General features: G+C 39.7%; 1 protein-coding gene across 2 annotated transcripts in view; it reads left to right on the top strand.

Moving 5' to 3' along the window:
- The window catches only part of PLEKHA6 (pleckstrin homology domain containing A6), a 243,471-nt gene that overhangs the window by 83,194 nt on the left and 147,272 nt on the right, over positions 1–13,005 (top strand). The gene's annotated exons all lie outside the window — the stretch shown is intronic.

Below are 13,005 nucleotides of genomic sequence, written 5' to 3'. Positions count from 1 at the left end.
TTGATCTCCTGAGCATATAGATTTATTAAGCAATGCATACCAATTGCCTAACAAATCAGGACCAGGCTCAACTTAGGGATGGACCCTGAATACAGGGGGAGACAGATTTTTATATAGTAAAAAACTGAATAAAAAAGACTAGTTAATTAAAAGGAAACATTATGAGATTTGGCAATCTGATTTCTAACTGGATAAAAGTTTAAGGACTTTCTAAGTTGGGAGGGGGAGAATGAACAGGAATAATTCCCTGAATTCAAGAAACAAGCTATCCCACTCCTCTCCAAGTCTCTGTAAACAATCAAAGGAAACATGGACACAGTAACTGATTGATCAATTTGAGGCCAATTTTCAGATAAGACATATGGGTTGCTGGAAATGAACAATTATGAGAAAACTCCTTATATATATATATATATATATATATTTGGATCTGACTGTGTTTCTGTTCAATATAACCTAGTTCCTTGGTTAAGGGTCTCTGAACTACAGATATCTATGTAGTACATGTGGTCCAGTTTCCCAGCCACCCAGGACTAGGTTCAAATATGCAATAAGGTTTTCTCCCAATTCCAACAATTAAATAAACTTTTCTCACAAGACAGAATTTGGACCAGGTCATTAATTGAATAGAAAAGGAACTACACTAACTCCAGGGTTGAGTCACAAGATGGAGTCAGCATGACTGATTCAATTCCCACAATTAACTACTTGTTGCCCTTATCCCCTCAATTCCTTCAATTTTCTTACAGTTGGAAATAATAAAGCTCTTTCAGTCAAGAGATCTTATCTTGAATTAGCATGTCATATGGAAAATGACTCTGGATTTGGAGTCAAAAGACTTGAGTTGGAATTCAAGATCTGTTGTGGCACATCTGGGATCTTCTAGGTTTCTGTGGTGTAGCAGGAAGAATTGGGAAGACCTGGGTTCAGATTCTGCCTCATATCTATCCTGCCTGTGTGACCTTGGGCAACTCAAAATTTTACTGGATTTCAGTTTCCTCATGGGTAGGATTAGACAATATTGAAACTCTAAAGGATTACTTTCAGCTTGAATCTATGACTGTTTGACTCAGTTCTGAGATGCATATGCTAGCTTTATAAATTTGAGCAAGAAAAACTTGCCATGCTTCAATTTCTCCATCTGTAAAACTGGGATAATAATATTTGTATGACTACTGTGCTGTAAGGAATTTCTATATGAACTGGAAGAACCTCCAGGAACTGATGCAAAGTTAAATGAGCAGAACCAAGAGAACATTATACACCAAAAGTGAAACATTGTCGAGCAATACAATGTAATGGACTTTGCCATTACAAGACAATCCCAAGGGATTGATGAGAAAGAATGCTATCCATATTGAGAGAAAGAACTGTGGGAGTAGAAACACTGAAGGAAAACAAATCATTTATCATTCTTTTATATGGATATGTGATTTGGGGTTTTGGTTTTAAAAGATTGCTTTAATGCAAAAATGAATACTATGAAAATAGGTATAAGTTATAACATTTGTATAATCCACTAGAAGTGCTTATTGGAACCAGGAGGAGGAAGGGAAAAGGGGAGGGAAGGAAAACAAAATATGGAAACATGGAAAAATATTTAAAAAAATTTAAAAATAGAGACGGGAGGTCCTAGGTTCAAATCTGACCTCAGACACTTCCCAGCTGTGTGACCCTGGGCAAGTCACTTGACCCCCATTGCCTAGCCCTTACCACTCTTCTGCCTTGGAGCCAATACACAGTATTGACTCAAAGATGGAAGGTAAGGGTTTTAATAATAAAAAAAAATTTAAAAATAATTGTATGATCCAAAACAATATGGTACTGACTAAGAGACAGAAGGGTAAATCAATGGAATAGACTAGGGGTAAATCACCTCAGTAAGCTAGTATTTGATAAACCCAAAGACCCCAGCTTTTGGGAAAAGAACTCACTATTTGACAAAAACTGCAGGGAAAATTGGAGAACAGTATGGGGAAATTTAGGTTTAGATCAACATCTTACACCCTATACCAAGATAAATTCAAAATGAGTAAATGAATTAAATATAAAGAGTGAAATCATAAATAAATTAGGTGAACATAGATTAGTATGTCTGTGAGAAAGAAAGGAATTTAAGACCAAGCAAGAGATAGAGAACACTGCATAATGTAAAATAAATGACTGATTATATCAATTTAAAAAGTTTTTGTACAAACAAAACCAATGCAACCAAAATTAGAAGGAAAGCAACAAACTGGGAGAACATTTTAATTTTCCCAAATATATAAGGAACTAAGTCAAATTTACAAAAAATCAAACCCTTCCCCAATCGACAAATGGTCAAGGGACATGAATAGTGAGTTTTCACATGATGGAATCAAAACTATCAATAAGCACATAAAAATGTTCTAAATCCCTCCTGATTATAGAAATGTAAATTAAAACAACTCTGAGATACCACCTCATGCCTAGCAGATTGGCCAATATGATAGCAAAGGAAAGTGATAAATGTTGGAGGGGATGTGACAAAATTGGGACTCTAATACACTGCAGATGGAGTCATGAATTGGTCCAACCATGGAGGGCAATTTGGAACTATGGCCAAAGGACACCAAAAGACAGCCTACCCTTTGACCCAGCCAGAACACTACTGGGTTTGTATCCCAAAGAGATAATAAGAAAAAAACTTCTACAAAAATATTTATAGCCACACTCTTTGTGGTGATAAAAAATTGGAAAATAAGGAGGTGTCCATCAATTGGGGAATGGCTGAATAAATTGTGGCATATGATGGTGATGGAATACTATTGGGCTCAAAGGAATAATGCGCTAGAGGAATTCCATGTGAACTGGAACAATCTCCAGTAACTGATGCAGAGTGAAAGGAGCAAAACCAGGAGAACATTATACATAGAGACTTATATACTGTGGCACCATCGAATGTAATGAACTTCTCTACTAGCAGCAATGCAATGATCCAGGACAATTCTGAAGGGCTTATGAGAAAGAATACTATCCACATCCAGAGAAAGGAACTATGGAGCCAGAAATGCATTAGAAAAATATATGCTTGATCACATAGTACAATAGGGATATGATTAGGGTTTTGAGGTTAAAGGATCACTCTACTGCAAATATGAATAACATAGAAATATGTTTTGAACAATGATACACGTATAACCCAGTGGAATTGCTTGTTGGCTTTGGGGGGGGGGGGAGGAGAGAATGGGGGGAATTATGAATCATGTGGAAAATATTCTAAATAAAAATAAAAAATGAAAAAAATCTTTGTATGACCTACCTGACAAAGATATTGTGTTTTTTTTTAACTCTTACCTTCTATCCTAGAATTGATACTAAGTATTGGTTCCAAGGCAGAAGAGCATAAAGGATGGGCAGTGGGGGCTAAGTGATTTGCCCATTGTCACACATCTAAGTGTTTGAGGTCATATTTGAACCCAGGTCCTCCCAACTTCAGATGTGGAGCTCTATTTACTGAACCACCTCACTGTCCTGCAACTTACAATCTTAGAGAATTATCTCAGGCACTGAGAGGTTAAGTCTAGGCACATAGAAGCATAGACAAAGAGTCAAAAGGGATCTCACAGGCCACATAGACCAACCTTCCTCATTTTACTGACTGAAAACAAGGGAAGTTAAATGACTTGGCCTATTGTGGCCAATATGTGTGTGAGGCAAGATTTGAACCCAGATCTTCCTGACTCTTTCTACCATGTTACATTTTTCAAACAAATAGGTGATATTAATTAGGGCTATGACTTCTCCTCAGTTCTCATCCTCTTTGACCTTTTTATTGTTCAGGAGTTTCCAGTTCCTGATGACCCCATTGGGGTTTTCCTGGCAAAGATACTGGAGTGGCTTGTCATTACCTTTTCCAGCTCATTTGACAGATGAGGAAACTGATGTAAACAGGGTTATGTGACTTGTCCAGGGTCACACAGCTAGTAAGATGAGTCTTCTTGATTCCCACCATGCTCCATTCCTTCCTACAGCATTTGAAATTGTTGGTCACTGCCTTGGAGTGTCTGAATAATCTTCTTTTTTGCCTAGAGAAGCACTGCTCTTACTTCTCACCTTTTTGATATTTCTCCCATACCTTTACCAGTTCAAAGGATCAGAAGAATATAGGACTGATAATTTAAAGGAAAAAAATTGGATTTTGTTAGGACATAACAAACACTTTCAAACAAACCCCCTTACAAAGCATTCCCTGAAGGAAAAAATAAAACAAAATAGCTAGTCCATTGTAAACAGCAAGAAGGGATGTCTCCTTTAACATAGACAGACAGATGCTCCTAACACTGACCTTGGCATTTGAAGAGTTTTGTTGCCCCTGTTTACATTGCCTTGTCGCTATGTGTATGGTTCTTTGGTTCTATTCTCTTCATCTGTAGCATTTCACCCAAGTCGCCTCTCCATGTTTTTCTGAATTCTTCATATTTGTCATTCCTGAAGGAGCAGTAATATTCCACTGCATGCATATGCCATAATTTCTTAAACCACCTCCCCAGTCATTGGGTGTAGGGTTTGTTTCCAGTTCTTTTGTTATAAATAATGTTGCTATGAACATTTTTGTCTCTATGGGACTTTTTCTGTCAATAACTTCCTTGGGATGGAGCCCCAATAATGGAATTTCTGGGTCAAAGTTTAGTAACTTTTCTTGCATAATTCTTAATTGTTTTCCAGAAGAATTGAACCAATTCACTGCTCCACCTGCACTGAATTAGTATGTCTGTCTTCCCATCTCTCCTCTTAACAGTGAATTTTCTTATCTGTTACAGTCTTCAATGCTTTTACTTTTGTTACCTCTAGGTTGTTTTCATTTTCCTCCCCCTCCCTCCATTATCAGGGATTCTGACATTTTTTTCCCCAGAGGGCCACTGAGAGAGTTTTTATTTCTTTATTTTGAGCATAGATTTTTAAAAAATGAGTATTAATTAAGTGACTTCTAAATGTCAGGTATTGTGCTAATATCTCATTTGATTCTTGGAGCAACCCTGTGAAGGAAGTATTATTATAATCCTCATTTTACAGTTGAGGAAACTGAGGCAAGCAGAGTTTGGAAGGTAGCCAGATGTCATTTAATCTAGAATCCTTATTCTGAATTTTCTTGGTTTCTTACAGATCAGAAAACGAAGGCCAGAAGGGTCAGTGATTTGCTCAAGGTCACTGAGGCAGTGTTTTAAAGAAGTGTAATGCAAACCCAAGTCCTCAGGCTCCTTAACCATAGCTAGGTTCAGGATACTAATTCTGATTCTTCCTCCTGCCTTCAAGGTGGTGGGTGTTTTCCAAACATCTTTGTCTTCAGCCTTTCAAGAAGCCAGCAATCTCTGCAGAGAACACTGCCCTTGGAAGACAAGTGAGTTCAAATCTGACCTCAGACACTTACTAGCTGTGTGACTCAGGGCAAGTCACTTAACTCTTCTCTGCCTCAGTTTTCTCATCTGTAATGTGGGAATAATAATAAGATATCCCAGACAGAGATTTGTTGTGAGACTCAAATGAAAGAATATATGCCAAGTGCTCTGCACTTTTATATATATTACACAGACTTTGAAAACCTATATAAAAGTTATGATGATGATGATGGCAAGTAGGTGGTTTAGGGGATAGAACACTGGACCTGGAATTAGGAAGGCCTGAGTTCAAATCAAGCCTCAGCCACTTATTAGCAGTATATGACTCTGGACAAGTCACTTAACCTCTACCTGCCTTTCTGCAGTATCTCTGCTAAGAAAATCCCACAAACAGTGTGGTCCAATGAATCATGAAGAGTTGGGAACGACTGAATGACTCTAGTCAACAAAACAACAAAATATTGTGTAATGAAAGTATTATTATTAGATTTGGAGTCAAAGGACCCAGGTTCAAATCCCAGCTATGACACTTACTGCCTGTGTGACCCTGGGTACTGATTTTACATCTCTGGGACTCACGATTCCTTATCTCTAAGATTAAGTTTAATCTAGATGACTTATAAGATTCCTTCTAGCTTAGTATTTATTAGATAATTTATTATTTATAAGTATTCATTGTATTATTATACCATCAGTTTATTATATATGAATGCCATATTATTTATTAGTATTGATTATATATTAACATTTATTGCATTCATATGTATTATTTATTTGTATGTATTATGTTCATATATTATACTGTTAGCTTTTATTGTATTATATTATTTATGTGTATTATTGTTTTAAATTAGAAGTATTTAATTTATTAGTATGTATTATATTATTTGTTAGCATTTATTATATTATCATATCATTAGCATTTATTGTATCTTAGTATATATTATGAGTATTTTATTATTAGAATATCTTATATATAGTATTAGTATATCTAATGTATATAATTGTATATAATTGTGTATAATTAGTATTGTAAGGGTTAAAATAGGGATTTTGACAAAGTAAGAGAGTAGCTTTTAATAACTTAAGGTTTTAATGAGAATATAGTAGAGTTGTAAATTAATATTATCCCTTTAAGCCAGAGAAAAGAAAACTTCTAGCAACTTTTAATAATTAATAATTTAGTTTAATTAAATTAGAGATAGTAAAAGAATATACTAAAATTAATATAGTAAAGGAGGAAAATATAGGAAAGAGGTAAAGAAAGAAATTACCTAATACCTAACTAGTCTATAACTACTTATAATTACTACCTAAAACTGCCTATAACTACTGCTAATAACAACCACCCCACAAAGTTCCAATCCCCCCCCCCCAATCAAAACCAACCCAATCAGTGTTTAATCCAACCCCAATTAGGTCTGTCAACAAAAACCAGCTACCTTCCAAAAAGTTCAAGGAAGGGAAAACACCTAATAGCTCACACCAAAAGCCCAAAACCCCAAAAAGCAAAAAACCCTCTAAAGGCTAAAGCCAAAAGCCCTCTCAATAAGGCCAGGCCTGCCTTTATATTCCAGCAACTAAACACCAACTAATCACCAATTCACACCACCAGCAACCAACCCCCAAGGACCAATTCACACCCAGCAGCCAAGTTCCCTGCAACTGCCAGACCTAATTGTCAGCAACTGGCAGGCCAACCAACTCATGCTTGGCCCCTTTTATAACCTTCTCCTTACCTTACTTCCTGTCTCTATGGTTCCACCTTCCTTTCTCCATGGTTTCTCCTTCCTGTCACTGTGGGCTGGTAAATCCCTAAACATCTCTATGGTAAGAGGGCCTCCAGGCCCCCCATTAAACTAGAAAAGGAATTAATAATTCCTTTTTACTGTATGATATTATTAGTATATATTCCATATGATATTATTTATTATAATTGCTATATTTGAGAATGAATTATATTAGTATATATTGTATTAATTATTAGTATTTATTATATGTTAATATGCATTATATGATTTATTCATATTTACTATATTATTGTATCATTAGTACTTTTCCTGTATTATATTACTTATTAGTATTTATTCTATACCAGATACTATGGCAGGTAGTGGGGGATACAAAGACAAAAAGAAGAAAAAAATGTTTATTCCAATGACGCTTTTTTATTCTATGTTCATTTTAAAAGAAACTTTAAAGCATTTTAAGCATGTGCAAGGCCCATGGATTCAAAACCAAACTTTCTGTGTCTTTTCTTTCTTGTAACCTTATCCACTCTCATGGTTTCAACTCCCATTTCAATTTAAACTGCTCTAAAGTCTAATGATCAGCACCATTGTACAGACAGTGAAACTGAGATTCAGGCTGTTTTTCCCAGTTAGTAAGTACTAAAATTGGGACTTGAACCAAAGTTTTCTAAATTCCAAGTTTTTTGAATATATCCTGCTGACTCTCGTGGGGTCTTTACACCATCAATCCAGTATTTTTGTTGTTCAGTTGTTTTTCAGTCAAGTCTGATTCTTTGTGATTCATTTGGAGTTTTCTTGGTAAAGACACTGGAATAGTTTACTATTTCCTTACCTAGCTCACTTTACAGATAAGGAACTGAGGCAAACAGGGTTAAGTGACTTGCTCAGGGTCAAACACCTGAGGCCAGATTTGAATTCAGGAAGATGAGTCTTCCTGACTCCAGACCTGGCACTCTATCCAATGTGCCACCTAGCTGCCACCCAATCCAATACATTTAGTTCAATTTCTCCCTTGAGTTTAAAGTCCCAGCTTTCCTTGTTTGCTGGACATCTTTCCAAGATGTCTCACTAACCCTTCAAATGGAATTTCAAACTGAAATTCTCCCCTTCATTTACCATTCCTCCCAATTTCTCTGTTTCTGTTGGTGGCATCACAATGCTACTACTTGTCCAGGTTAGAATTCTCAGGGCTCTCTTTGAGTTTTCTTTCTCTCTTAAACTTACTCTTTCCCATTCCAATATCTAATCAATACAAAGCCTTTTTAATTAACTGAATCTCAATTTCCTCATCTATAAAATGGAGATGACTAATGAAAAGCATTTATTAGACACCAGTCATGTACCAGAAGAGACAGAGTGGTTTAGTGGTCTTGAACCCAAGAAGGAGTTGGTTCAGATCTCACTTTTGACCCAACCTGGCTGTCTCAGTGCCCTAGAAAGTTATCTAGAATGATAAGTTGCAGAGGAAGGTGCCAACCTGATTTTTGTTAGAGGAAGTTTCCTCATCTGGGAGTTCCCTTTAGTAAATGAAATCTCAGGACCAGTTCCTACCCCTATGCACCTTCAAGCATTACAGGTACAAATATAAAAAGCCAAGGAAGGATGTTTTGGTTTGGGAAGGTCAGGCATTTGTCATGTGATAATACTCTTTTCTGGAAGCACCCTTACCTCCTGCTTTAGAATCAATACTATGATTGGTTCCAAGGCAGAAGAGTGGTAAGGGCTAGGCAATGGGGTTTAAGTGACTTGCCCAGGGTCACACAATTAGGACGTATTGGAGGTCATATTTGAACCCAGGACCTTCCATCTCTAGGCTTTGCTCTCAGCCCACTGAGCTGCCCAGATGCCCCTGCATTGTATTAATTTTGATGACTATTTCTAAAGCATGATGTAGAACCTGCGATAGAAGGCACTGCTGTGGTGGCATGTTGGATGATGAGGAGATGGCCAACTGGGTGGGATGTGAAGCATGGTCTGGGAAATGGGACCAGCTGGATCTAGGGAGTGCTGTGCATTTGCATTGACCAACTCAAAGATCCAGAAGGCATGTCCAGAGCCTTGGGGGGGTGGCTCCAAACCGAGTGGATTACATCACCCAGGACATGGTCTTGGGACCTGGAGGGAGCAGCAATTCTAGCAGAGCCTATGGGGCATTTAGGGAAGACTGGCACCTCTGGTGTGAGTGTTCTGTGCACTATGGTGCCACCTGGCTTCTCAGAGAGGGCTGGCACCTCCGGAGTGAGGACTGGCTAAGCTTTTATAAGGGATTCCCAGCCACTTTTGGTATCCATCTTTCACCCAACTCTCAGCTGTGTCTCCAAGAGGCTGTAGCATCCACAATGGCCGGACCCTGGTAAAATCATCTCAGCAAATGTGAAGATGAGCATGTGAAGATTTTCCCTGGAGAATAGAAAATGAGAATCAGTCTTTCCAAAGGTCAAGGAGGAGGGTGAAGCAGGTGCTGTGGAGTGCTTAGAGGTTGGTCAGGTATCAAATCTCCATTTCCATGGAGAAATCATAAAAAAAAAAATGAAACCCAAGAAATGAATACTCCAGAGGACTTGAGTCCAACACTCATCCCGGCTCCTTACTACCTTTGGGACCTCGTACAAACATGTTTCGCATCTTGGGGCCTCAGCTTCCTCTTCTATAACATGAAAAGGCCAGGCTCAGTGGTTTCCAAGCTGACTTCCAGCTCAGATTCCTGGGACTTCTTTCGTGCCAGTTTCTTCTGGGAGACAGGGAAGGGAAGGAAAAGGAGTGGGGGAGTTGGGGCCTGCAAGGCTGGGTGGGAGGTAGGGAATGTGGCATGGCAGCCCTTGTCTCTCTTAGACTGGCTGAGCCTGGGGGGTTAGAGAAACTAGAGTGGATCCACAAATGGCTGGTCCCAGAGCCAGACCTTCCTTCCCCACAGGCCCCACTCTGACCCTGAGCCTGCTTCTGTTTATGCAGCCGGTTTGAATTTTCCTCTCGTGTTAGATGATTGAGGGGGAGGAAGTTGGGGAGACCTCTGGCTGTCCTGGGCCTGGTGCCCAGGTCCTGGGGGCTGGTGCGGTTCATTCTTTGAGTTGGTGTGTGGCTCACATATCCTTGCACTTCAGAGCTTAACAGAAACCTCTCCTAGGTGTGGCCCATAGCCCCTATTTACTGTAATGACCTCTCTGGGTTTATGGGGGTGGTGCTTTCTTTTTTTTTTTCTCCCAGAGAACTCAAAGCTTTTCTACTTCCACAGATGGGCCCATCCTGCTAGTGAGGCAGAGAGGGATAGTTGAATTGATTCTATTTATTCATAGGTCCCAGAAGTCATTCCCATCAGAAACTATTCTTGTCAACCTTTTCATTTTATAGATAAGATGAGGCCAAGAGAGATTAAACACCTGGCCCAAAGACCAGAAAGATTGTAAACTTCACGGTGGTGGTGGTGGATTTGAACCCAAGTCTTCTGGCTTCTAAGTCAGGGTTCTTTATTTTTTAAGCTTTTTTTTTTAAACCCTTATCATCATAGAATTAATTCTAAGTATCAATTGTAAGGCAGAAGAGCAGTAAGGGCGAGGTAATGGGTGTTAAGTGACTTTTCCAGGGTCACACAGCTAGGAAGTGTCTGAGGTCAGATTTGAACCTAGGACCTTCCATCTCCAGATCTGGCTTTCTATCCATTGTGCTGCCTAATTGCCCCTTATGCCTTACTTTGGGATAGAGACTAGTACTCAGGTTTTAAGATCTTGTTACACAGCACCTCCCTTTATCTTGTTCTCAGCAAGCCCCCATTTCATATTTCAACTCAGCTCCCATTTTCTTTGTCTCTGAGAGCTAGATGGGATCTCATGGCAGCCAGTCTAACTCTTCTCTCAATAGAAGGATAGATTTAGAGGCAGAAGGGCTGTTGAAAGTAGCCCCCTGCCCCATTTTACAGATTAGGGAATTGAAGCCCAGGGAGACTAAGTTACTTGTCTAAGGTGATACATGTAGCAAGTAATAGAACTGGGCTTTGAACCCAGATCCTCAGACTCCAGATGCAACAATTTATCCATTGTACCATTCCATAATAACTCACATTTTTGTAGCACTTAAAAAATTTCAAGGCATTTTCCTTCTATTGTTGCCCCCAACGTATAGATAGATAGCTGGCTCAGGAATAACCTTGAGTACTATTGGTCCTAGGAAGCAGAAGCAGATTAGAGTTTCTGGGGCAAAAGGGCCTGCCTGGCATGGGCATAAAAAGCAAAAAAAAAAAAAAGCTCTTGGGACTTTTAAACAGAGCATTAACCCTCCTTCTCCAACATCAGACTCCCAAGAGGGCTGGCCTTGGGCTCAAATATTCTTGGCTTCTCTCATTGGTTGTTTGGTGCCAAAGTCAAGCCCCACCCTGGCAGCTCCTGGGCACACCATCCCTGGGCAGGCAGGTGGATTATTACACTTGTTTCTTTTCCTGAAGCAGGCAGGCTACAGGGCTGAGGGAAGGGATTAAGGTGAGAGTGAAGTGTATTTGTAAAGCTACCAGTGGTGTCTCTACTCCATCCTGCCAGGTAAGGATGTACTCTCAAAAGCCCACTCAGTCTGAGGGTCTGGGGATCCCTGGAGGCTTGGAAACAGTTGTAGGGGGAAGAATGAAAGAAAGGGGACCTTATTGCCTTATGAGTTGATGACACTCATGTGTTGCTGGCCTTGCAATGCCATCAAGCTTGTGGGCACGCTTCCTCTCTAGATAATCCCAACTTCTTCCCTTCCCTTGGACAGACTCTTCCTCCCGGATTTCTCTTTTCTTCCTTAACTTCTGCCTTTTCTTCCTTGATTTCTGTCTTTTCCTCTTTGATTTCTTTCTCTTCCTCCTTGATTTCTCATTTTCCTTGATTTATCTTTTCCTACTTGATTTTCTTTCTTCCTTCTTGATTTCTCTTTTCCTCCTTGATTTTTTGTCTCTTTCTCCTTAATTTCTACTATCTCTTTGATTTCTTCCTCTCCCTTTCCCCCCCTCTTCTTTCACCACATCATTCTCCTCTCTTTGTTCTCTTCTACTGTCTCTTCAAACCTGCACATTTTTCTCCCCTTCCCCATTAACCTTTCCCAAGTCTCTCTAGCTCTTTCTTTCTTACCCCACTGCATTGTCCCCTCCTTCTGAGCCCTTTCTTCCCCCTGGCACTCTGCCTGGGCTACTCTCCTCTCCCATAAGGCTCCATGAACAGGAGCACCAGGAAGCAATGGGGTGAGGTGCCAGAGTGACTGGAGCTGTTTGCCCAGGGTGGAGCTGGATTCTGTGTGAGTCCCTCGGCAGGGAACTGAGGCGTTTCTACTAGATGTTCTAACACCTTTGGTAGTCTTGCTTCCATCTCTCTTTGCCTATTGAGGCAGAAGAGCCACAGGGTTCCTAGATCTGGAAACAGCTTCTTAGAAATTAGCTGCTCTTTTCCATATCCCTGATATGTCAAATGCCAGATCCGATATCTGTCTGCCTGGGGGGGCAGCCTTTACTGGGAAGCAGGATGTTGGAAAGAAAGATGATGGGGCTCAGTAGAGCCCACCCAACTTAGAGCTGGGAGGTCCCTGGTTCAAATGTGACCTGAGACTTCCTAGTTATATGATCCCAGGCAAGTCAGTTAACCTTAATTGCCTAGCCCTTACAATATTGATTCCAAGACAGAAGGTAAGGGAGAAAGAAAAAAGAGAGGGTGGAAGGAAGAAGGAGGGAGGAAGGAAGGAAAAAAAGAAAGAAGGAAGGAGGGAAGGAAGGAAAGAAGGAAGTGGGAAGGAAGGAAGGAAAGATGAACAGTGAAGTTTAGGATTTGGGTTCTAGACTAGACCTGCCTATTGTTATCTGCATGATAATAGTAATACTAATGATAATAGCTAACATTTATATAAGACTTACTGTGTGATGAGGACTGTGCTAAGTGCTT

This window comes from Monodelphis domestica, chromosome 2 (genome assembly GCF_027887165.1).
Source record: "Monodelphis domestica isolate mMonDom1 chromosome 2, mMonDom1.pri, whole genome shotgun sequence".
In the NCBI taxonomy this organism is placed as follows: domain Eukaryota; kingdom Metazoa; phylum Chordata; class Mammalia; order Didelphimorphia; family Didelphidae; genus Monodelphis; species Monodelphis domestica.
The sequence above is the reverse complement of the archived record's forward strand: the minus strand, read 5'-3'. Positions and strand labels throughout refer to the sequence as shown.